The 21,903-nt window shown below is 43.9% G+C and overlaps 1 protein-coding gene across 3 annotated transcripts in view; it reads right to left on the bottom strand.

Moving 5' to 3' along the window:
* Nucleotides 1-21,620, bottom strand: part of CDH11 (cadherin 11) — a 153,144-nt gene extending 131,524 nt beyond the window's left edge. For 2 of the 3 annotated variants that reach the window (XM_060650608.3, XM_060650606.3), the window contains exon 1: nucleotides 21,178-21,620. The gene's annotated coding sequence lies outside the window, so the exon portion shown is untranslated. Of the gene's footprint in view, nucleotides 1-4,237; nucleotides 4,320-21,177 lie in introns of all 3 variants that reach the window. The other variant, XM_060650607.3, reaches the window with a different exon arrangement.
* Between the last annotated feature and the right edge of the window lie 283 nt (nucleotides 21,621-21,903).

Genomic DNA, 21,903 nt, shown 5'->3' on the forward strand with positions numbered 1-21,903 from the left:
ACTTCAGGGATAATCTGTAAATTTCTCTAAATATCAGCACCTAAATCTGTTTAAAAATATAAAATGTAATATAAAATGTAAGTGAACAAAATGGCCTTGAAGGTCACTTTCAGAACTTTGATTCTAAAGGACATATTGAGCAGAGAACCTGACCTTACAGAAATGGTTTATAACCATCTGTTTTCTCATTAATTCATTTATACTTTAAATAACTTACTCTTTCATTCATCCATCCATGGGCACCATGAATTGTGAGATGATATGCTGGTCTGGGCTGCATGAAATCCACAGCCACTGGGAAACAGCACATAGACAGCTGTACCTTTATAACTTCTATATTGGAAGGTGACATGAATCCCTTCTACCAAAGCATAAACAGCACAAATGCAGACGTTAACTGCGGATAACACGCTAAAGGTCTAGGGAAGCCAAATACAATTTCAGCTATCCATTCATCAAACCATCCATCCAATAACAGTTCTGAGTATCTATGTGTTCAAGAGGTTTTGTTTTCTATCCCAATCCCACTGTCAACCACAAGGATGAACACATGGCCCAAGCGGGGTCCTTAAGAGTATTCATAGGACCTGAAAAATAGCCTCAGAAATGGGCATGTGGCTCAAGACAGGGCATTCTCAGTTCTTTGGAATTTCCTGCTTATGCACACTTAAAGTATAAATATATGTTTTGAGACTTCTAGTGGTCACTGTGTCATTGTTTGTGTTACATAGGAAACCCTCCCAGGGCAAGAGAATCTGAGACTAACACTCAAAGAAAAGCAGAGACAAGTAGATGAAGAGGTCACCACGTGATGGAGACGGAGAAGAACACATTTTCCAACATTGTTAAGCTCTGGATCCAGTCCAGCCAGAAGCTAGAGCTTCCATGGACGTTCCAATGATACAGTCCCAAACTTCTCCTTTTCTCTTCAACTATACTTCGCAGATTTTTATATATCTTTTTTATATAACTTATAGCCACTACAACCTGCTAGATGCCCAAAATTGAAGGAGCCATAAGTGTCAGAGCTGAAGAAGGTCAGGGGGCTCTGATCAAAGGAAGGAAGCAAGGATAAAAGAGAAGAAGGATGAATCGTAAATGTCAGGAGAGACATGTCTGAGACAGACAAGTACCTTAAAGAAAAATTAAGAGATTGAATTGAGGAAATTTAATGTGAGAAGGCAACCAAGTATCTCCCACCAGAATGGTATTTATTGGACTGCCCAAGATGGGTAGACAAATTGCTATGTTTAATGCCCCCTAAGAGAACATTTCCACCTCCTTCTACTTATAGCTAGCACATCTTATCAAGGGATTTAACTTAAGTATCTCTTCCTGAGACAGATGTTTAGCCACTTTTTTTTTTCTTGTCACAGGTGAAAATCCCATCACTTTGTCCCTCCAAGCAATCCCTCAGATAGGTGTGGGAATATTCTTCCAGGCATCATCTCAAAACTTCTATCCATTAATGAAAGCAATTATGTTCTAATAATGGTATCTCTTCCAGTCATCTACTTATACAAACTTGTTCTACACATTCACTGACTTCTCAGAACCCCAAGAGATGCATACTACCCTTCTCATATATCCTTGCTTAAATTACCTTCTCTGGAATAAAGGCAGTGAATGCCCATGAGGAGACATGGGCATGAACAAGAAGAGGCCATGAAAAAGAGGCCCAGATCCTGCTCTTGGCAGATCCCTGAACTCATCTGTGCTGCTGGTCAGGTTTCTTTTCCTGTGTGGGACTCCCCTTCAATTTTAGGGGATGCAGCTCTCAGACCATTGTTGGGATTTCCTGTCATCACTCTGAGAGGTGTCAGCCATGATGCTAATACTTTGGCCTCCTTTTCTCCCCTCCTCTATCTCTCGCTTCCTTCCTTCCTTGTCATTTGTATTCCTTTTTTTTTTTTTAATTTTTTTCATTCTTCCTTCCTTATTCCCTTCGTAGTCATCACTTAGTAGGCCGCCAATAATGATAAATATCCTCATAATCATCCTCCTCACTCATACCCAGTAGCACTCAGCAGGGACGGGCAAAGACAGCAACTATCATTCACCTCCTAACACATCACGTTGCCATGTTTTGCTAATTACACTTATCACTACTGAAAAATATGTTGTTCATTCGCTTAAATTTTACTGTCTGACCCCATAAGAGTAGAAACTGTCTAACGTGTCCACCTTTCTATCTCTAGCCTAATTAATTTATTGGTGTCTCATGAATATTTGCTAAATGGATGGATGGATAGCAGATTTATTGTCATCTATTTTGCCTCAGGGACACCTGTACTCACAGGTGTCCCACATCTTAAGGTCAGGTTGCAAGGTCTGAAGCTTGTGTCAATGTTAGCTCATCATATCTTTGAAAGCCATTATTATCCCTGGTTCTAAGTAAGAATGACCCTATCTTGATCATTCTCTTTCTATGGATTCCTCTGTTACAAGACCCAGCTTTGGGTTGAAGATTCAGCAAACCTGCAATAAAGCTAAAAGTGAAAGAAGGTGACTCTTGCAGCTGTGATTTAAAAGGTGGTGAGGCTTTAAAAGGTGCAACCACGAGCCCACCTGTATGTACCTGCCCTAGTTTCTGCCCGCCCAGGACTTACACATGCACAGTCACACAAGTATGTACCCACATGGCCCGAGCACCACACCCCATCTCCCTAGTGGTCATATTTCATGCCTCCTGATGAAACTCTCTAACCTTCACGTGAATCTGATTTCCTGGATAAATTTGGCATTGGAAGCAGCTTGGTTCATTGAGTCATTACATCTTCTTGGTTAGCTTTGGACCTTGCCTTCTGCAACCTGCTAGAGACTCATTCAGGATATAAATATATATTTTAAATGATTGTGTATCAAATGTTTATACACACAACCATAAATGACACAATTTAGGAGAAAGTGTTCTAAATTCACCTTTGCCAGGTATTAACAGAATTACTATGTTAATATTATTATTTCAAAATGGTTGTCGTCATCATCATCATCATCACTATTGGGCGCTTACAGTACTGTAGAAAGAGCCCTGGAAAGGGAGACAAAAGATGGGAAATCTAAATTCAAGTTCTGCATCTTACTAGCTGTATAATAATAAGCATGTATATAATCTGAGCTGTAAGTTACCTTGTCTGAAAAATAGGGGTGAAAGTACAGGGTTATCTTGAGACTGAAATTAGGTAACACAACAACGTGCCTAAGAGTACTTCCCTCGCCAACAGTTGCTTAAAAATTATTTGTTGCATAAATTGTCCTTTGAAATACTAAGGCTTCCACCATCTATACAGTATCTACTAGGTGCATGCAGCTTCTGAGCACTAGACACGTGCCTAGTCCCCACTGAGATGTGTTACACGTGTATAATACACACCAGATTTCCAAGACTTAGTATGAAAAAAGAAGGAGAAATAGCACATTAATAATTTTATATTGATTGCATGCCATAATATTTTGGATATATTAGCTGCATCATTAAAATCGTCACTTTTTGTGGCGCCTCGGTGGCTCAATCAGTTAAGTGACTTCAGCTCAGGTCATGATCTCATGGTGCATGGGTCTGAGCCCCGTGTCAGGCTCTGTGCTGACAGTTTAGAGCCTGGAGCCTGCTTCAGATTCTGTGTCTCCCTCTCTCTCTCTGTCCCTCCCCTGCTCGTTCTCTCTCTCCATGTCTCTCAAAAATAAATAAACCTTTACAAAATAAAAAATAAAAATAAAATTGTCACTTGTTTACCTTTTTAAAAATCGGACTACTAGAAAATTTAAAATTGCATTATTTGGCTCACCTTTGTGGCTTGTGTTACATATCTCAAGGACAACACTGGCTTGGAGAGCTATGCTCCTAGAATTTCAATTATAAACATAGAAAAGCTCAAAAACAAAGGATTTGGTGGAGAAAATTGAGTTCTTAACATACTTCACAGTTATGCAAATATTCATCCAGGGAAAGAGACCACTATTTATGCCAATTTCTTTAAAAGGAAAGCATGAACCCTTCATAAGCAATGGAAAACTAGTCCGCATCAAATCCAAGAGAAGGTTTGGTGTGGAAGAGAGAAATGATAGCTTAGTAAACTTGAGTAGAAGGAACAGAAAGGAACAAATGGGTTTGGAGCCACTGAACTTGGACACAGAGTCCACGTTGTCACTACTAGCTGCTATGTAACCAGAGTAAGGTGTGCAAGCTCACAGCACCCACTTCCTCTCCGCAGAGCAGAAGTAACAATACACATCTCACCACAGGGCTGTCGCTGACATTTATGAAGTGTTCACTTGGCTCTGTATATGTTCTTGTCATGCCAAAAGTACAGATGAGGAAACTGAAGAAAAAAAAAAAAAAAGAATAACTTGCGTATTCCTGGCCACACCACTAAAAACTGGTGGCAGCAGAATCTGAAGGCAGTGAAGTCTGAACCCCTTCAGCCCTTGAGCTTTTAATCACTCAGATAGATCAGGTTTCAACGCTGTCATGAGACCTGAGTGAGACAGTGAATTTAAAGCACATGCCAAAGCCATCAAGGAAGCATCCGTGTTTCTTGCTGTTTCTATTTTTTTTTTTTTTTTACTTGTAGCATTTTATTTCATTTTACTGAAGACTGCACACACTAAAGGCATATTGCCACATATGAGAGACATCCAAACACTGTATCATAGGTCAGCATGTACTCAGAAATAAAACATAATTCTCAAAAGTATATCACAGGAATACAATATGATATTGAAAAGTTTCCACAGGGATGACTACTTAAATTTGTTTCAAGCATAAACATTTCTAAAAGATACTGAGAAATGTAAAGGTATCATTGTTAATAATAGGAAAAATAATATAAATTAACTTGTTACTAATACAGTATTGTTACAATAAAATAACAAAGAAGCAGATTCCTCCCGGGATCAGAAATGCTAGACCAAATTTTCTTTAAAAAAAATTTTTTTTAATGCTTATTTACTTTTGAGAGAGAGAAACAGAGTGTGAGCAGTGGAGGGGCAGAGAGAGAGGGAGACATAGAATCCCAAGCAGGACCCAGACTCTGAGCTGTCAGTGCAGAGCCTGATGAGGGGCTCGAACTCATGAACCGTGAGATCATGACCTGAGCCGAAGACAGACCCTCAACTGACTGAGCCACCCAGGTGCCCCCCTGGACCAAATTTTCATACTTAGGATGAGCACTGAAAAGGGAGACATCCCTATACTACCTCCCTTTTATTTTTACAGTGATTCCTCATGAAAGTGAATAACTTAAAAGCATATCATCTGTGATCAAGTAGCATTTATAACTCTTATAAAATTTATTTACTAAGACTATTGCCCCTCCAACTCACTGTACTAGATCTGGTTACCCCATGACCTGTTATTCTGCCAAGCCTTGAAGGGGAAAAGTATAGGAGGGCATTGTCTCCCTTTTGCTTGCCTGGTTTCTCGCCCTTTCAAGTATGTGTGCAGCCTCTCGTTGGTTGATGTGGTTGCAGCATTTTGTACTGAAGATTTGTTCATCACTGAATATCCACCTCCATCTTCTGCACTACAAGCATTAGAGAAACTCCAGTGGAATAGTATAGAAAAAAACTTACTAGAATTGTAGGTCCTGATTATTACAACTGTAGTGCTGACCTGATCATTTACTGATAGGAAGTTTTTCAAAGGAATTTTTTCTTTCCTAATTTTTAAAAAATAGTTATTTTTGAGATAGAGAGAGCAGGAGTGGGGGAGGGGCAGAGAGAGAGGGGGGCAGAGGATCTGAAGCAGGCTCTGCACTGACAGCAGCCTGCCTGACATGGGGCTCGAACTCATTAACCGTGAGATCATGACCTGACCTGAAGTCAGACACTCGGCCAACTGAGCCACCCAGGCACCCAGGAAATTTTTCTTTTTAAAATGAAGATTTAAAAGACGCACATCAAAACTGAATAAATGTACCTATGATTTTTTTTCATCAAAAAGCCCTCCTATACTTTTCCTCTTGCTGTTTCAATCCGCAAGAGAACATTGATAGGATATAGTATGCAAGTCATTCTATGTCCCATCAGCTCAAAAGAAACCCCCGAACAGATGACCAGCAACCTAAATGAACTTTGGAAACTCTGATATATTAGTGTCCTGGAGGCTGTAAGAATTGTTGAATGTTCTGAGGAAATATATTCTAAAATTCACGTATGAAATATGAAGCCAAAGGGATTTTGACCTCAGAGATAACCAATAGGCTTAAAATCAGTTCCTACATGCTCAGTATAAGGAATCACTTACACATATTTTCCCAGTTCTTCCTCACACTATGTTGGATTTCCAGATCTACCTAGGTGGACTTAGCATCCAGTCACTGTATCTTTTATTTAAGGTAAAGCATAAATTTCATAGATATTGAACTATTTATATAAAGCATTTTTGGTTTTGTGTGTTTGTTTTGTTTCTTTTTTGTAAGGATCCCAGCAAGTCAGTGGGAATGAGGCAGAGGCAGAGCCAGAGCCAAATTATACTTAATGACTGGGGGATATTCCTAGCTGGCAACGGTCCCCAGGAGTTTCCTAAGGGGTGTCCCTGGGTCCAGCATGCCCGACGACCTCTATCTACACATCCTCAGGACACAAGGTCACCTCACATAGTAACAGTCACATCTCAGTAACTACCCACCCTGGTTCTTCTGCAATAGACTTGATTATTTCTGACAAACTTATTTCTTGTCCAATTTGGTATGAAAATTAAAGTTGCATTAGCACAATGTATGTCATGTGAGTGGCAACCTCAATGCTCTACTATAGCAAACCCAACGGAGCCTTGAAAAGAGGTTCAACAATACAGGTAAAGTTACTGTTTCCAAAATAGCTGTTTTGCATCCAAATCAGTCTTGCCTGGGAAGGCACGCTTGGTGGCCTGTGGCCGAGCTGATACAATCAATGTAACTTTCTCCGAAGGAAACCATCTTCAGAGAAAATGTTAATCAAATCGTTTCCCATGCAAATGTAAAAATAGGGGAAACAATACTAGAGATAATATCAATATTTTCAACATTAAGCGAAGACAGGCAATCCTTGAAGAGTGATGCTATTTCCATGAATTTAATCAATTCACATTCTTAGCCACAAAGCTTTTCTTATTTGCTTTTGTTTTTACAACCATTAATTTAAATGAGTCCGGAGATAGGATTTGTAGGTTCTTTGCCAGAACCTGAGAACTAAGTCCTGAGTTCCCAAGGGCCTATCATCAATTTGGTTTTCATTGTCCAAATAAATATCTGAACCCCAGGAGCTGGATTAAGAAGAGAATAATAATACATGTATTCTCTGGGTCAAGCAGGGTAGCCAGAGATGTTCTTTTTTGCTTTTGTTTTTATTTTGTTTTGTTCGGTTTTTGGACTTTTAAAGCAGAGTTCAGCTGTTCTTCCAGATCCCTCCTGTGGGGAGGCAATTTTCCATTCTTTTTTTTTATTATTATTATTAAAAATTTTTAAATGTTTATTTACTTTTGAGAGAGAGAGAGATCAGGTGAGGGGCAGAGAGAGAGGGAGACACAGAATCCGAATCAGGGTCCAGGCTTCGAGCTGTCAGCACAGAGCCCGGTGGGGCTTGAACCCACGAACCACGAGATCATGACCTGAACCCAAGTCGGACGCTTAACTCACTGAGCCACCCAGGCACCCCAGCAATTTTCCATTCTAACCCTCTTCTACAAAAGAGAGAACTTGAGTCTAGACAAGGGAAGCAAATTCCCATCTCTTGTCTCACAGTGAGTTGGTTAACAAAGAAAGAATGGGTAAAGATGAATCAAAGAGGCATAGAAATGAAAATGTTTCAAGAATATTAGAGCAGACATAGAAATACCAAGCACGGAGACCATGTGGCCTTTGTCTCTCTGGGCAAGACTTAGTCATGTTGGTGTTTGCAATTTCATTTGTTCTTAAGTCCCGGTTTAGAGTGACAAATTTGATGTCTCTTAAAATCCAGTATAGATGATTCTTTCAACTCTCAGAAATCTGGGTCCTTATTAATATGCCTCAGTGAAGACACAATGTGACTCTCTTCTCTCAGCTTTTGTATACATTGTACCAGGTCATGGCACCACACAGCAGAAGGTGGAGAGTGTCCACTGATGGATAACGACTAGGCTTATATGCTTTCTCTCAACACCCTCTATAAACACCACTGTAAACTCTGGCTGCAAAATAATTGTTCCAAAGTGACACTGTTGGGGCATCTTCATCTATGCCAGGGCTGGAGAGGAGCCAAAATTTCAAAAAAACAAAACAAAACAAAACAAAAAAACCATGGAACTTGGAAACACAATTTCTTTTCTCTGTAACACATCTTTTTAAGTATTTAAGTCATATGAGCACATTACAGAAAGCATAATATTCTGTGTCATCTTCAAAGCATCCTGGGTTGGGAGAAAGCCAAGAACCCATCAATCTTAGAAGCATTAGAAGTGTCCTAGGGAAAGCTTTCTGGATCTTCCAGGTTCTGAGTTCAAATCTTTTGCCACAATCTATCTGTGTGATCTTGCGGCTCCTGTTTATGAGGTTGGAAAGATGCAGTGACATAATCCTTGGAAGGCCAAGTCCAAGGCACTCAAGATGCACTTCGCCAAATATCCATCCCAATTTCTCATCGACGGTCAGCAGCAAGTCTCATGAACCTACCCCTGGAAGCCTCTTACCTCTGTGTCCCTACAGCAGAGCAGTGGAGAACATGGGATCTGTGTTCAAATCCCTGTTTGTCCACTTATTAACTGTTGAAACCTGGGGAAAGTTGTTTGACTACTCTGAGTCTTAGTTTCTGTGTTTTATAAATGGGGATCATTATAGCTTCTGCATCACTGAGGTTGTAGTGAGGATGGGTGGAGATAATTTATGGGAAGTGCTGAGCACAGTGTGTGCATATAGTAAATGCTCAGTACACATCAGCTATTGTGATAATGCTGCCACCCTAGGCCCTGCTTCATCATCTCTGCTGTAATCCCCTACCTGCTGGCTTCCCTGTTTAGAGTTTCTGTTCTTTCTAGCAGTAATTCTCAATGCTGTTCCAGAAATCATTTAATAAAGCATTGAACGCATCACTCCCTTATTCCCAACCCTTCAAAGGCTCCCTAGGGCCTAGGGAATGAAGTCCAAAGCTCTGAATTTGGCATTCAATGTACTCCACAGAGTCCCAAACGTCTTACCCTGCAGGCATACTCTGTCCACTATCACCTGCTGGCTACTCTGTCTGGGCAAATCCAGCCTGTGCTACACATCCTGGTGTTTCTGTTTGCATGGCTTTCTCTAGAATGCTGAGATGTGACAGCTGGATAGCACCGAGCCAAAGGATTTGTGGGAGATTTGAGGGCCACATCATTTTAGAGCTGGAAAGGACCCAAAAGGCCACTTTACAGATGAGTAAACTGAGGTTAATTGGCTTGCCCAAAGCCACACAGCTATTTATCAGCAGTGTCAGGGTGGCACTAGGCTGGTCTGCCTACCGGGAGGGAATCACCAGGCAGCCTATTAGGGAAAAATTGTAAGCAATTGGCAGCAAACTTGCTGACAGGTGATCTTTCTCCACTTCAGAGAAATGGGATATTAAGCAGCCAATAAGAAAGGAACACAGGCACGCCTCTCTAAGCGCAAACCGGGTGCCTCTCTGGCTGGTAATGCAGGGCACGATGGCAATGGGGTTGATGGGGAGAGGGCCGCTGAAATAATTCCCTAGGACCCATCCCTTACTTCAAAGACACATCCTCTCAGGCTGCATTAGTCTCCTGACTAATGCTCCCAAATGCACTGCCGAGATTTGCTGAAGTTGAAGATTCTTTGTGATGTTTGCAGTAGGAGCGGTGATGAATAAAACACAAGAATCACCAAGGCATTATTCCGAAGGCAAGCGTGCCCAGCTCTAACTGCTACATTGCAATTTCTACTCTAAGATAATAATACTAATAGTGACACTTCATTTATATAGTGCTTCTTAGGTTCTCAAGAATGATATAAAAATGAAAACGATATCTCCTACCACAGCTGTGTCTATACATGAAGCAGATAGTGGAGCAAGCCAGTTCAAGAGCAACTTCCTCACAACTCTTGGGATATTTTAGGGCAAAGTGTTATGAATTGGAACTGTTTGCATCAACAACCTGTTTTTTCAGCTTGGGTTTGGATTTTAAATACAGTTCTGCTGCTACCGTAAATGATTTTATAAAATCTTTAAATATGTTGTTAAGTAGACAAAACCTTTAAATATACATGTTTTAATAAACAGATACTATGATGTTGGTACTTACTGACATAGCTGCCCACCCAGCTTCACCTGGTTGTTTAGTCATCTGTGGTTTGTGGTCTGGATTTGTGTGCATGGTGAGCAGTCAGGGAGTATTACATAGAAATTGGCATGCATGGCTCCAGGAGTCTTGAGCAGCTTGGTGATAACTGAGTCGGGTGTGGGCAAGGAGCTTTACCAGCCATGAAATCAAAGCCGTTCTGTGTTCAACTACCTGGTCCATTAGACACGCTACAGAATGTTAGAAGCTCAGAAATTCTGAGCTTGCCCTGAAGGCTTCACTCTCTGGAAGGGCGATGATGATTTCTTTCAAAGGTGGGTCAGGAAAGTTGTCCTGGGATGGTATGAGGCCAGCTTCAGAGGCAGCAGTTACCTGTGTGTCTTTGCTGCCCCAACTCACCCAGCCATAAGCAGGCACAACATCACCTAATCATCCTATCCTTGGGCTAACACAGAGGTCATGCTGTCAGGGACCTGGGGCAGTCAGATCCGCAGACCAGACACAGTCATGGATCAGGTGGGTGTGGGCACCACAGCTATCCTTGCTGGACATGGGTAGTTACAGTTTACTCTACCATCCCAGTGGCCCCAGACATCAGATAATGGTACAACCACTGCCACAAAAGCCAGAGCGAGTTCTTCATGGCCAGTGGTCTTACCTGTATGTGTGTGTGTGTGTGTGTGTGTGTCTGCATGTATGTAAGCTACTGAATCTAAATTTAAAACACACTGGGAGGCTGGAGCTGAGTCTGTGTTCTAGCTTCCAAGAGGGCTAAGGAAGCAACTCTTTGGCCCTTCAGGCCTCTGGAGTGCAAGTAGTGTTCTTTCTATAGAGAATCTTCTTGTGAGCTATTCTCCAAACACAGGACGGGGGTTCCAATACTTTGCAGCCAAACAAACAAACAAGCAAACAAGATGACAAATGTGTGCTACAAGGAATGACTAACATGTAGAATATTGTAATTCCAGGCTGAAGAACCACTGAAAAGGAATTGTCTTGTTCAATAAGATTCTGCCCCTGCTCCTATTCTGGGTATTTTTATTGCTGTTATTGTTTTGTTTACTTTGGTTTGGTTTGTTTTTTGTTTTTTGTTTTTACCAAGAAAGCTTGGTGACAGAGTAAAGCCAACTCATAGCATGAAGCTATGAAGGATGACAGATATTCTGGATAACAGACTAAGGATTTAAACTTAAACACGTTTTGGGAGACTGGATCCATGGACTGAACCTAACAATATGAAATCTAACCAAGATAATAGTAACAGCTACCCCATTCTGTACACTGTTTTAAGCGTATTTATATATTAATATTGTTTAATATCAGAGCCACCCTGTAAGGGAGATATTACTAACACAGCACATGGATGGGTAAACTGAGAAATGGTAAATTGAGTTGCAGTCGGACAGCCTGATTCCAGAGCCTGTGCTAACAACTGAAGGTGCCTGTCATGTCTTTCGTGCACAGGGACAGGTGGGGAAATGTGACTTAACAGCAGCACGTAAGGAAAAACAAATAAACAAATAAACTGTGGAGCATAAGTCCTCTGGGTGATGTGACTGGCAATAAAAGCTAATGTAATGTAGCCTCGGGCTGCAATAAAAGAAGTGTGTGGAAAGGAGTGGATAGTCCAGAGTTTAGCCGTCTAGATTTTCGTCTTCAGTCCTCCGAGGAGGGCTGGAGCAAAAAATGAATGAGGTGTTCACTCCGGAGATGTTAAAGCTGGGGAGAAGGCTTCCTGGAAAACAATAAATACTGAGTAACTGGAATGTGGAGAAAGAAGTACATCCATTCTGCATGGCATCAACAGCTTGTATTAAAGAATATAAGCTCTGGGGAGACAGTTTGGCTGCATCGAAGGAAGGATTTCTAATGATGAAAATTCTCAATGCCTCTATGGTTTGCACCGGGGGTAATGTATTCCGTATCACTAATGATACAGCAGCCATCATCAGGACATGGTAGCCACAACTGCCTTCCTTCCCCGGACCATCCTTGATTACTACACTAGTTGTGACTTGCCCGTCCTGTGCCCACATTTGTTTATTCTTCCTTTGCAACACTTACTGTTCGGGATCTTGAGTTTTTATAGACAGACATAGTATGTTCTGCACCACTGAGATTGCTGCTTTTTTAAGGAAGGCCTTATGATTGACTATTTCTGTGTGCCCAGCCCAGAGCCTTTCATTAAAGTAGGTGACAAACAGATGGGTTTGAACTTGATTTCAAACTGAACCCTGCCAGCGAGTCCTGTGAATGCTTACAAGGGGTGGCAAGGTGAGATGCCACTCTACTTTGTTAGCTATGAAAACATGGAATAAAGATATTAATGATAATGACTATAAAGTGGGAAAGACCTGAAGGCCAAGGTCAGATAGTACAGTTTGCAAAATATTACCATAAGACATTGGATTGGCTGACCATGACTTCTAAATAAAGATTCATGGAAAGGCCCATACTTATGTATCACAACTTAACTACCTAATGACATAACAGGTTGTATCTTTGTGTGTGTAGACAGATAGATATCTAGATAGATAATGGAGCTAATGATATGTTTAAATAAAAATTAGACCACCAATATATCTACTCTAAAAAACAAACAAACAAACTTGTTTGTAGATAGCGGTAAGAGACTGAGTTAAGAGCCAAGACTGCCACATTCTTGCTTCACCTGCCCTAAATGACCATGTGATCTCAGGCAAGTCATGTTTCCTCCCTGGGTCCCTGGACCCTCATCTCTAACTGAAGGTTGGCAATTCTGTTGATGACTTCACACATCAGATTCCTACTTGGTGAAGTGGAATGTCCACTCCTCACTCAGGAAGTACTAGGCCCTATCGCTACATAGGAGTTACACTGTACAATGTAGAATCTGAGAGAAGGTGCCACGTGTGAAAGGGAACAATGACATAATGGAGTGGAAGCAAATGGGAGAAATGAGAATGGAGAGGAGTCTGGAAACTATCTCATCAGATTAGCTGAAGCACGAAAGGGTGGACCATCCTGATAGTGCATAAGTTTGGTGTGGGATGCCTGCGTTTTTCAATTACTGGTTGTGGAACACCAGGAATGTCTTTTTTGTTTGTTTCTTTTTTCTGTACGATGTTAGCAATAATCTTACCAGTTCACAAAGTCACTGTGGATAAGTCTCACATAGAATGTTCTTCGCCCAGTGACTGAAACTAGCTAAAGCCTCCATAAATGCTGGATTTTAACTACTATCTGATACTGATTTTCAAATACTTGCAGGGCTGTAAGGAAGAGGAAAAAGTGATGGGGAGCAGACGTAAAGACTAACTGCTGGGATAAAGTTACAAAAGAGGTGTATTTTCACTCCTCTTCTGATGTGGGATCTTAATGAACAGAGTTAATGGATCACAGCTAGTGTGATGGGTTCCCTGAGAGGTAGTTAGCAGGCTGTCATCAGGACATGTATGAAGATACAGGATTAACAGTGAAACAGAAAACATGCTGGGAGGATAGTTATACCAGAAAATCTCAGAAGTTTCTTTTAATGAATAAGGTTTGGGGTCTTGTAGGGGCACAGGTCTGAGCAGTCGGCTCAGCTCTCGGCCCAGCTGCTCTTCTCTAGAAAGCCAGGGAGGCCCCAGCTTGCAACATGCATCACATATAGTAGAAAACCTCTGGGCATGTGGATTCAGGACAGACTGGGAAACCCAGCTTTTCTTCCTCCAGCCACAGGAGCTTAGACAAGGGTCCAGAGTCCTCCTGCGAGTCAGTTTCCCCCTTTGTACAGTGGAGATGCTCCACAGGATGAGGACGTAGAATAAATGAGGCACGGCACCTGGCACATGGTAGGGTATGAAACAGTTGGCTCTTCCTCCTTCCCTTTTCCAGGCAAACACGGGGAGGTATTTCCTTTCAGGAAATACTCAGGAGAGACTTCAGGCCTGGGGTAGAAACACACGACACAAGAAGGCTACAGATGGGACAGAGCAGGACAACCTGGAAGGTTCAGGAGCCTTGGAAAGCCCAGCCCGACCGTGCCACGGAGCCGGAAAACAGTCAGAAAACCACTAATGGCTGGTGGGGTGAGGGCTCCTGTTATTTTCAATGCTGTGCCAAATCACTGTGCTTCTGCCTGGACCCAAAGAGGACCACAGGCAGGGCGAGAGCTTCTTCAGTGCAGTGTCTTCATGAGTTAAAACGGTCACTGCTCCACCCCCTTAAAATCCCAAACTACATTTACCTGAAAAACAAACAGGAATAAGCTTGAAATGGAGACGATTTATCAAGGGGCTAATTATCATTTAAGCTAGTCTGGAATAGTAATGAGCCCCTTTTAAATGAAAGCAAACCTTGTGATGAATATCTCAACATCGCATGCTTAGCAAACTTTCCCAGTAAGATATTACTTCGGGGCAACTTACCACAGCAACCCATATGTAAAAACGAACAGAGAGAAAATGCAAAGGTAGGAAGGAGGCAGGCACTTTTCAGAAGCCATAATTATCTGTAAAATCTCAACTGCTTCTTGAATATTTTAAATGGAAGAGGGATGGATCACTTAAACTTATGAAATAATTCAAAAAAAGGCAGGCACTAATAAACAATTCATCCCTAATTGGGAGAGGCCTCAATCTAAAGCAAATGTTCAGTGCAGGATTTTGGCCTAATAATTATAAGGAAGAATTGCTACCTCCACCATTAGTCTATAAAACTCAATCCCAGGTCTGAGAGGACAGAAAGGGCTGAGTGTTTAGTGTGGGCTTATCATGAATCAGACACTGCACTCAGTTTTCATTTTATCATTACAACAATGCTAGGACATGAGTATTATTATGATTTCTGTTGTTACAGAGGAGGCATCTGTGTCTTAGAAGTTCTGTTGCTTATTCTTAGTCACATACCCTGGAAGCACTGGAGGTGCAGCTGCAAAGAATCAAAGTGCTGGGCAGGGCTGGAACTAGGGTGAGTCAGGGGAGGCATGGTCCTTGGGCACAAAATAGAAGGGCTTGCCAAAAAATGCAGTAATCAACACGGATACTATTGTAATGCAATATTTGAAAAATCGTACTGAACGGGAAAGTCCATGATGTGCAAAAATATCAAAATGTCAAACAGAGACAAGGATCTTACTCTGCACTTACACCTGGCACCACCCTCCTCACCCTAATCCCCTGCTGACCCAATAGGCGGTCTAAGCCTCGGGGATGACGGAAGTAGTCTGAGCCTTGAGGATGTGATCATGGGTAACACTTTCCAGAGATCCATGGAGGGGGTGGCCGCACAGTACATATCTGATACGCCTAAGCCTGCCTTCTTCCATGCTGGTTCTTACTGAGAATAAACGCCCCTGGTGGTGTGGATGCTACTTGAAATTCTCACTGTTTGCCCTCACGGACAGAGCCTAATGATGGCTGAAAAGAGATCTCTGCGCATCTTAAACTAACACAAGGAGGAGACTCCACACTCTGGATGCTATGTTAGGTAATCTTCAGAATGTGGAAGACACCGTGTCCAGAGCCATTTTCTTCCAGAAATTTCTATAAATTCTTAATTGTGAAATCATGCGAGTACAGAGGACCACATCATGTGGATTTCTAGCAAAGAAAAGAATTCACGGAGGAAGTGAATGTAGGGTTTTCTTCACCTGCAACAACCCAAAAAATTCGAGAAGAATTCACAATATCCTTTGAGGATTGTTCTCAGGGCCAGAAAGCAATAGAATAAGAGCCTAGCCACTGTTTACTACGGCCTGTAAAGCTGTTTAGGCCAGCTTTCCGGATTCAGCACCTCACATGGGTTAAAGGAGTAGAGAGAGACAAAGGCAGGGGGTTGGGGGGGACGGGTGTCACCAGTACTTGGCCCGTCAGGAGAAACAGCACCATTCATCTCTCTCATGCTTTTTTTTTTTTTTTTTTCTCTTCCTTTTCCTCCTTTCCTCTCTTCTCTTTCATCCTTCTATCTCACTTAATATCCTGGTGTACGAGATTCTGTGCCGGAGCAGAAACTTTAACCGGACAGACTATGAGAACAATGATTCATCTCAATAAGAATCCTGGTACCCTGCAACAGTCTGATGACTAATTAAACCAAATAACAATGAAATTTTGCCTCCAGTTCTAACAAACATGCGTTATTCACAAGCACTTACAATTTAAAAGTACTTTCTTTTTTTCGGGTTAAATAAACTGTCCGGTGGTGAGTGAGCATTGGTTTACAAAACACTTTGTCTTACTTTCCACTGAGTTACTTAATACTCCTTCCCATAATGCATTTGCATTGATTCCTTCTTCATCAACTGCCTGCACATTCCAACACACTCAGAGATACACAGAACTGCACTGCTGACTCACCAGGGAGGCAATTGTACTCAGTTAAAAAAATAAAATTAAGAATCCACTTAGGACAGTACTTATTTTTTTATTAGAGCTTTCCTCTTAATTATAATATAGCGTTAGTATCTTTTTTACATTATTCTTCTGAACTTTCATAATGACGCTATCAAACGGTAACAAATATAAATTTGGGCAACCTAAAATATGCAATTTAATCATAAGCAGTAATTTCCATATCACTGAGGAGGAAAAAAAAGTCAAGGACCAATCTTGAATTAAATTTTACTCTCTGCTAAATTTAGGTTTTTTTATAGCAATATCAAGAATGGTTTAAAGGTAACAGTAAAACATTTACAGTTACATTAAAACTCCATGCCCCAAAGTGTTTACCGAAGATCATACTGCTATTCGTTTTTGCAAATTAGAAATGTCTTGCAGATGTTTTAAAAACCTCTTGAAAGAATAGGCAATGATACCACAGTAATCTCACTAATATTTCTCTTCTTTATTCATTCGCTTCCCCTCGGAGTCTCAAATGATGCTCTTTCTAGCAGGGGAAAAAAAAAGCCAGAAAATCCTCCCAGATCACTGTCTTACTGAGAGCTGACCTTGTGTATCAGGCACCCCAGCCCCCAAGCACCTTCTGCTCAGATAATCTCAAGTTACAAGATTTTTCCAACTTTCTAGTAAACTCCAAGATGGGAAGAAGAGGCTGAAGGTAAAGGATCCACGGACTAGAAAGATGTTAATCCTGACAAACTGCTCAGGCGGTAGCCTGAACCACTGCTAGATTGAATTCGGTCTCTCCTCAGAGGGCCAGACAGGGGTGGTGGTAACAAAACCGCTTTTCATGGTGCCCTCAAAAGCAGATGGGCCCCATGCAGAAAGTTGGAGAAGGGCGCCATTGCCCTCTAGTGGCCAGAAGTGCAATCTTCCGCGAAGGAGCCCATTTCCAGAGATGCACAAGGCTCTCAATGTCAGGGTAAAATTATAGCAGAAAGATGTCTAATTATCCTCCTCGAGTGTTTTCTTTAGTTCTTTCTGCCCATAGAAGAGGCTGTGGATGACTATCACAGTAATCCTGATGGAATCCTAATGGATTCTTAGTACTACTGGTGTGCCAGAATTTGCCTAACTTTCTCCAGCTTTTTTTTTTTTTTCTTTTTTAACATACCTGTTGATGTCTGTCCGCTAGCCCATATAAACCAAAGATCTTTACGTATTTTAGGGGCAATAACAATGGATTAGAAAAGTTGAGAACTCACATGCTTGGCAGGTATAGAATGTGGGCTCTTGAGGCACTAGGTAACTTTTTCTGAAACAATGACCAATTTTCTAAGGGGGGAAAAAATCCCAACCACTATTCATAGGCTGATGAATTTACACGGTGTTCAGATTTTCTGGGAAAAAGACTCAGGAATTCATAGTCATTCTGCAAACTTTACAGTGTAATATAAAATGTTTGCTACATAGTTTCAACCCCCATAGACCAGTGTCTTATTATTAAAGATTAGGTATGCCTAATCAAAGTGAAAAAAAAATATTGAAAATAAACAAAATGGTTATGCTTCTTGAACATTTGCCTACATAAATGTATTGAAAATGAAGGAAAACTAAAATCAAATCTGCAGATCTCCTTTAGATGGTTCTGAAAATAGATCTGAATATCACAGATCAAAGTTTATGTGAACTGTCAACTTCATAAGTCACAGACATTCACAGGCGAGGTTTCGAGACACATTGAGCTCATGGGAGTGTAGCTGTGGCATTGTAAATCAAGCTTTGAGGTCAAAGTCATGGCGTTTCCCATAAGAGGGTCCCCAAACCAGAATCTTTACAAGGCAGCCATGTAATTCTATTCAAAGTGGAAGAAAAACCATGAATTATGAAGACAAGTGCATTAAAGGAGCATGAAATTGATCTGTATTCCCCCAAATCATGGCATGGCTCTTCAACCTTGCCCCCATCTCCTCTCACAAATAAACAAACAAACACACACATTCACCACCACCCCTGCAAAGAGTCCTGGGTCATAAAAAAGAAAAAAAAAAAAAAAAGAGAGAGAGAGAGAGAGCCGTGATTTTTTTTTTTTTTAATTCTCAAATTAACAAAAGATTGCATCTTAATTGAAAAATAGAATTTAGGTTTCTGGTAGTCTTACTGTCTGGTGTTCTGATAGGAATGCTGAACATAATGGAAGTTCTGAAGTGTTATCAAGATGGTCCACTGCTTCAATTAGAACTATTTTAAAAGCCAATTTTTTCTAGTAAGCAGTAAGCCGAGTTTGAGTAAATCTACTTGTTTTGGCCTCAACAGATGATCCTATCTCAGACCTCTTCATTCTCTCTCCCCACCCCCATCCCAGAGGTGGGAGGAGAGGAGGGCTGATATCTTTTTTTCAAACAATGTAACAAAATGGGCAGCTTATGCAGAGTCTGAAATAACGACAAAAACGATAGGAATAATTGTTATTAACAATAAAGCCTGGCTGCAACATTTTTAATTCATTAATTTGCCATGTTTCAAAAGGAAGATGTAAAGATAATTCTCACTGGAGCAAAGTTTCCTGGCCTCTCAGATGCCCTTCCCTGGTCTACACTTGGAAACTACTCACATTTCTTTGTACTAGGCAGGAATTCAGTTTTGCAAGGAGGTTCGAATTCCAGGGCCCACTGGCCAACTCTAAAACTTGGAATCAGAGCTCAGGATTAAGGAACTTTAGTGACGAGGAGGTTCAGGGTCCCTCTGGTATTGGCCACAACTCTGTCCCTTTGTTTTGCAACTTTTATTCCTTTGTTCTGCTGGAAGAAGACCAGGCTCCCTGCAGCTAGGGTTGGGCAGAGACTACTTCTGTGTTCTGGTGTCTGCATCTCACATATGCAGGAAAAATAATTCCAGAATTAATGAAATGAAGGTCAGCCCCTTCTCTTCTCCTCTCCCGGGGTATTTGGATCTAGCGCTCAGAGCCCAGGCTGGCAAAGGTGGTGATGCGATGCTGGCTGATCCCCGCTCCTGAGAACACTTCTACATCCCCATCCCCAGGAAAGCCAGACACCCCGCAAAACCATCGATGTCTGCTGCAAGCCCAAGTGATAAAGAAATTGATCCATCCTCTTGCCAGATTAATTATCGTGTCCTCCCTGTGATTAAACCGAAAACTTACTCCCTGCCTCATATTAACCTGATAGGAATGATCGGAAGATTAAAACAAGGAAAGATTTCAGAACCACTAGAACAAGATTTCTTTAGGGGGAAACAAGAGGGAAGACTTCAGGCAGAGCTATATGCCCCTACAGCAGGGTTTCAGGAACAACCCTCCACCCCCATCCCTTAGGGACAACCCGTCGTCATGCAGGGATGGTATTATTAAATAATTAAAAGATGCAATTTCTTAATAGCAGTGCGATGGCCCGTGAAATTCCTGCTGCATTATCAGCAAAAGCAACAGGGCTTTTTCTAGCATCTAGAAAACCTTTCGCCCTGGAGAGGGAGGCGTGTGGGGTACCCCCTCCCCCCCCCCCACACCCTCCCGCCCCAGGGAAAGCAGGGCCTTGTCAAGAAAGGGATGAAGAAGTGCGACCGGGGGGCCTCCCGGACCCCACTTTCTCCGGGGACTCTTTTCTTCACAGCGCGAGGCGGGCGCTCCTTACAGCTCTGCCTGGCTTGAGGTGGGGGTGGGGAAGAGGGTCCTCTCCTCACCGCCCTTCCCATTCTGCCGGCTCGCGTTCCGGGGCAAAGCTAAGGGAGGAGGGCCGTGCGTGCGGGGAGCTAGGGAGGCTTGGCGCGCTCGGGGAGGAGACGCAGGCTTCGGGCAAGGCTTGGTTCGCAAAGTTAACGTTGACCCTGGCAGGCTTCGCGAGCCGCGGGCAGAGCTGAGCCCGAGTCTGAGGCGCTCGCCGACCTCTCCTTGGGCTGGCGGGAGCTAACGGGCGGCCCCCGGAGGTCGCGAGCAGAGACTCGGGCTGGAGGGCTGGAGCGCGCACCGCAATCGGCCGCCCCTCAGCCGCAGTCAGCGGACCCAGAGCCCGGCAATTAAAGTGCGGGGCCACCGCCGACGCGAGCCCGGTTCCTTCCGTTGTCCGGGGCTTCCCCGGCGGTCGCGCAAGGAGGGCTGAGCCCCGAGAGCGCTCGGCGGGGACAGGGAGGAAGGGAAAGGAACCCTGCAGAGCGCGGTCACGTCGCCGCTTTCGGCAAGAGGTGCAGCGCGGGCGGGCGGGCCGGCACCGCGCCGGGGGCGACTTTCCCCAGAGACCCGACCGCGGGCAGTCGGCGCGTCCGGAGCGCGGCTCTGCAGCGTCTGCCCCAGCCCGGCGCAAAGCCCCTCTCCCGCGGCCTCGGCGAAGACCCCAGAGGAGGCCGGAGCGGGGGAGAGAGGTTGGAGCGCACATCTGGCGCCTCTGCCCCCCGCGCCGCTCGCGCCCACAGCTGGTTCCCTTCTCTCTTTTTGATTTTTAAACAAATCTTCTCTTACCTCCGCCCTCCCACCGTTCCTGCGTTGCATTAGTGAAATCTTCCCGAGTCAGACCTCTTTCCGCACACCTCCAGACGTTCATCCAGAGACCCCCCCCTCCCACTCCCCCACTCCAAGAAGCCCAATCCAGGCGAGAGGAAGGGACTGGCGGCGAGCCTCACCTGGGGCCCTGGAGGGTGGGCGCGAGCTCGGGGCCGTCGGTCCCTGGCGCAAGCCAAGCGCAGCGGTGTCAACCCCGGCCCCAGTCCGGGTCCCATTCACAAGTCGGCGGCGGCTGCGAGCGGCCCCCGCGGCATCTGCTCGCGACGCTCCCCTCGGCAGGCGGCGGCCGCGGAATGAGCCGCCGAGCGCGCTAGTGGCAGGAATGAGAAACCGGGGGGGGAGGTGGCGGGCGGGGTGGGGGGGGGGCTGGAGGAGGAGGGAGGCCGCTGCTGGGAGGGAAGGAAAGGGCGGGGGGCGGAGAGGAGCCGAGGCCGCGAGACGCGGAAAGCTGGGCCTGGCGGAGGCTGCGGGGGCCGACCCCGTCCGCGCCCCTCCCCCCAGGGGCCCCACAGATGCTGACCCCTGGATTCGTTGCCGCCCCGGGTCGCTGCACTCCGGCTCCCTTGGGGCTCAGACAGAGTCTGGAGCGACTGAAGTTGGGCTCCGGGGACGCACAGCCAATCAGGGAGGGCGGCGGAGGGAAGCCGGGGAGGGGTTGGGAGCCCCCTTTTCCTCCTTCGCCCAAATCCGCTCCAGCTGGCCAGGCTGGGCCCTTGCCCGGGAGGCCTGGATGGTGCGTTGGAGGAAAGCATCGCCCAAGCGGGGGAGGCAATCGGGAATTGTCTTTCCTCACTCTACCACCCCCTCCTAAAATCGCTCCACGTCGGCGGCTTCTGCCCTGCGCC

Source organism: Panthera onca, chromosome E2, assembly GCF_046562875.1.
Source record: "Panthera onca isolate mPanOnc1 chromosome E2, mPanOnc1 haplotype 2, whole genome shotgun sequence".
Taxonomy (NCBI): Eukaryota; Metazoa; Chordata; class Mammalia; order Carnivora; family Felidae; genus Panthera; species Panthera onca.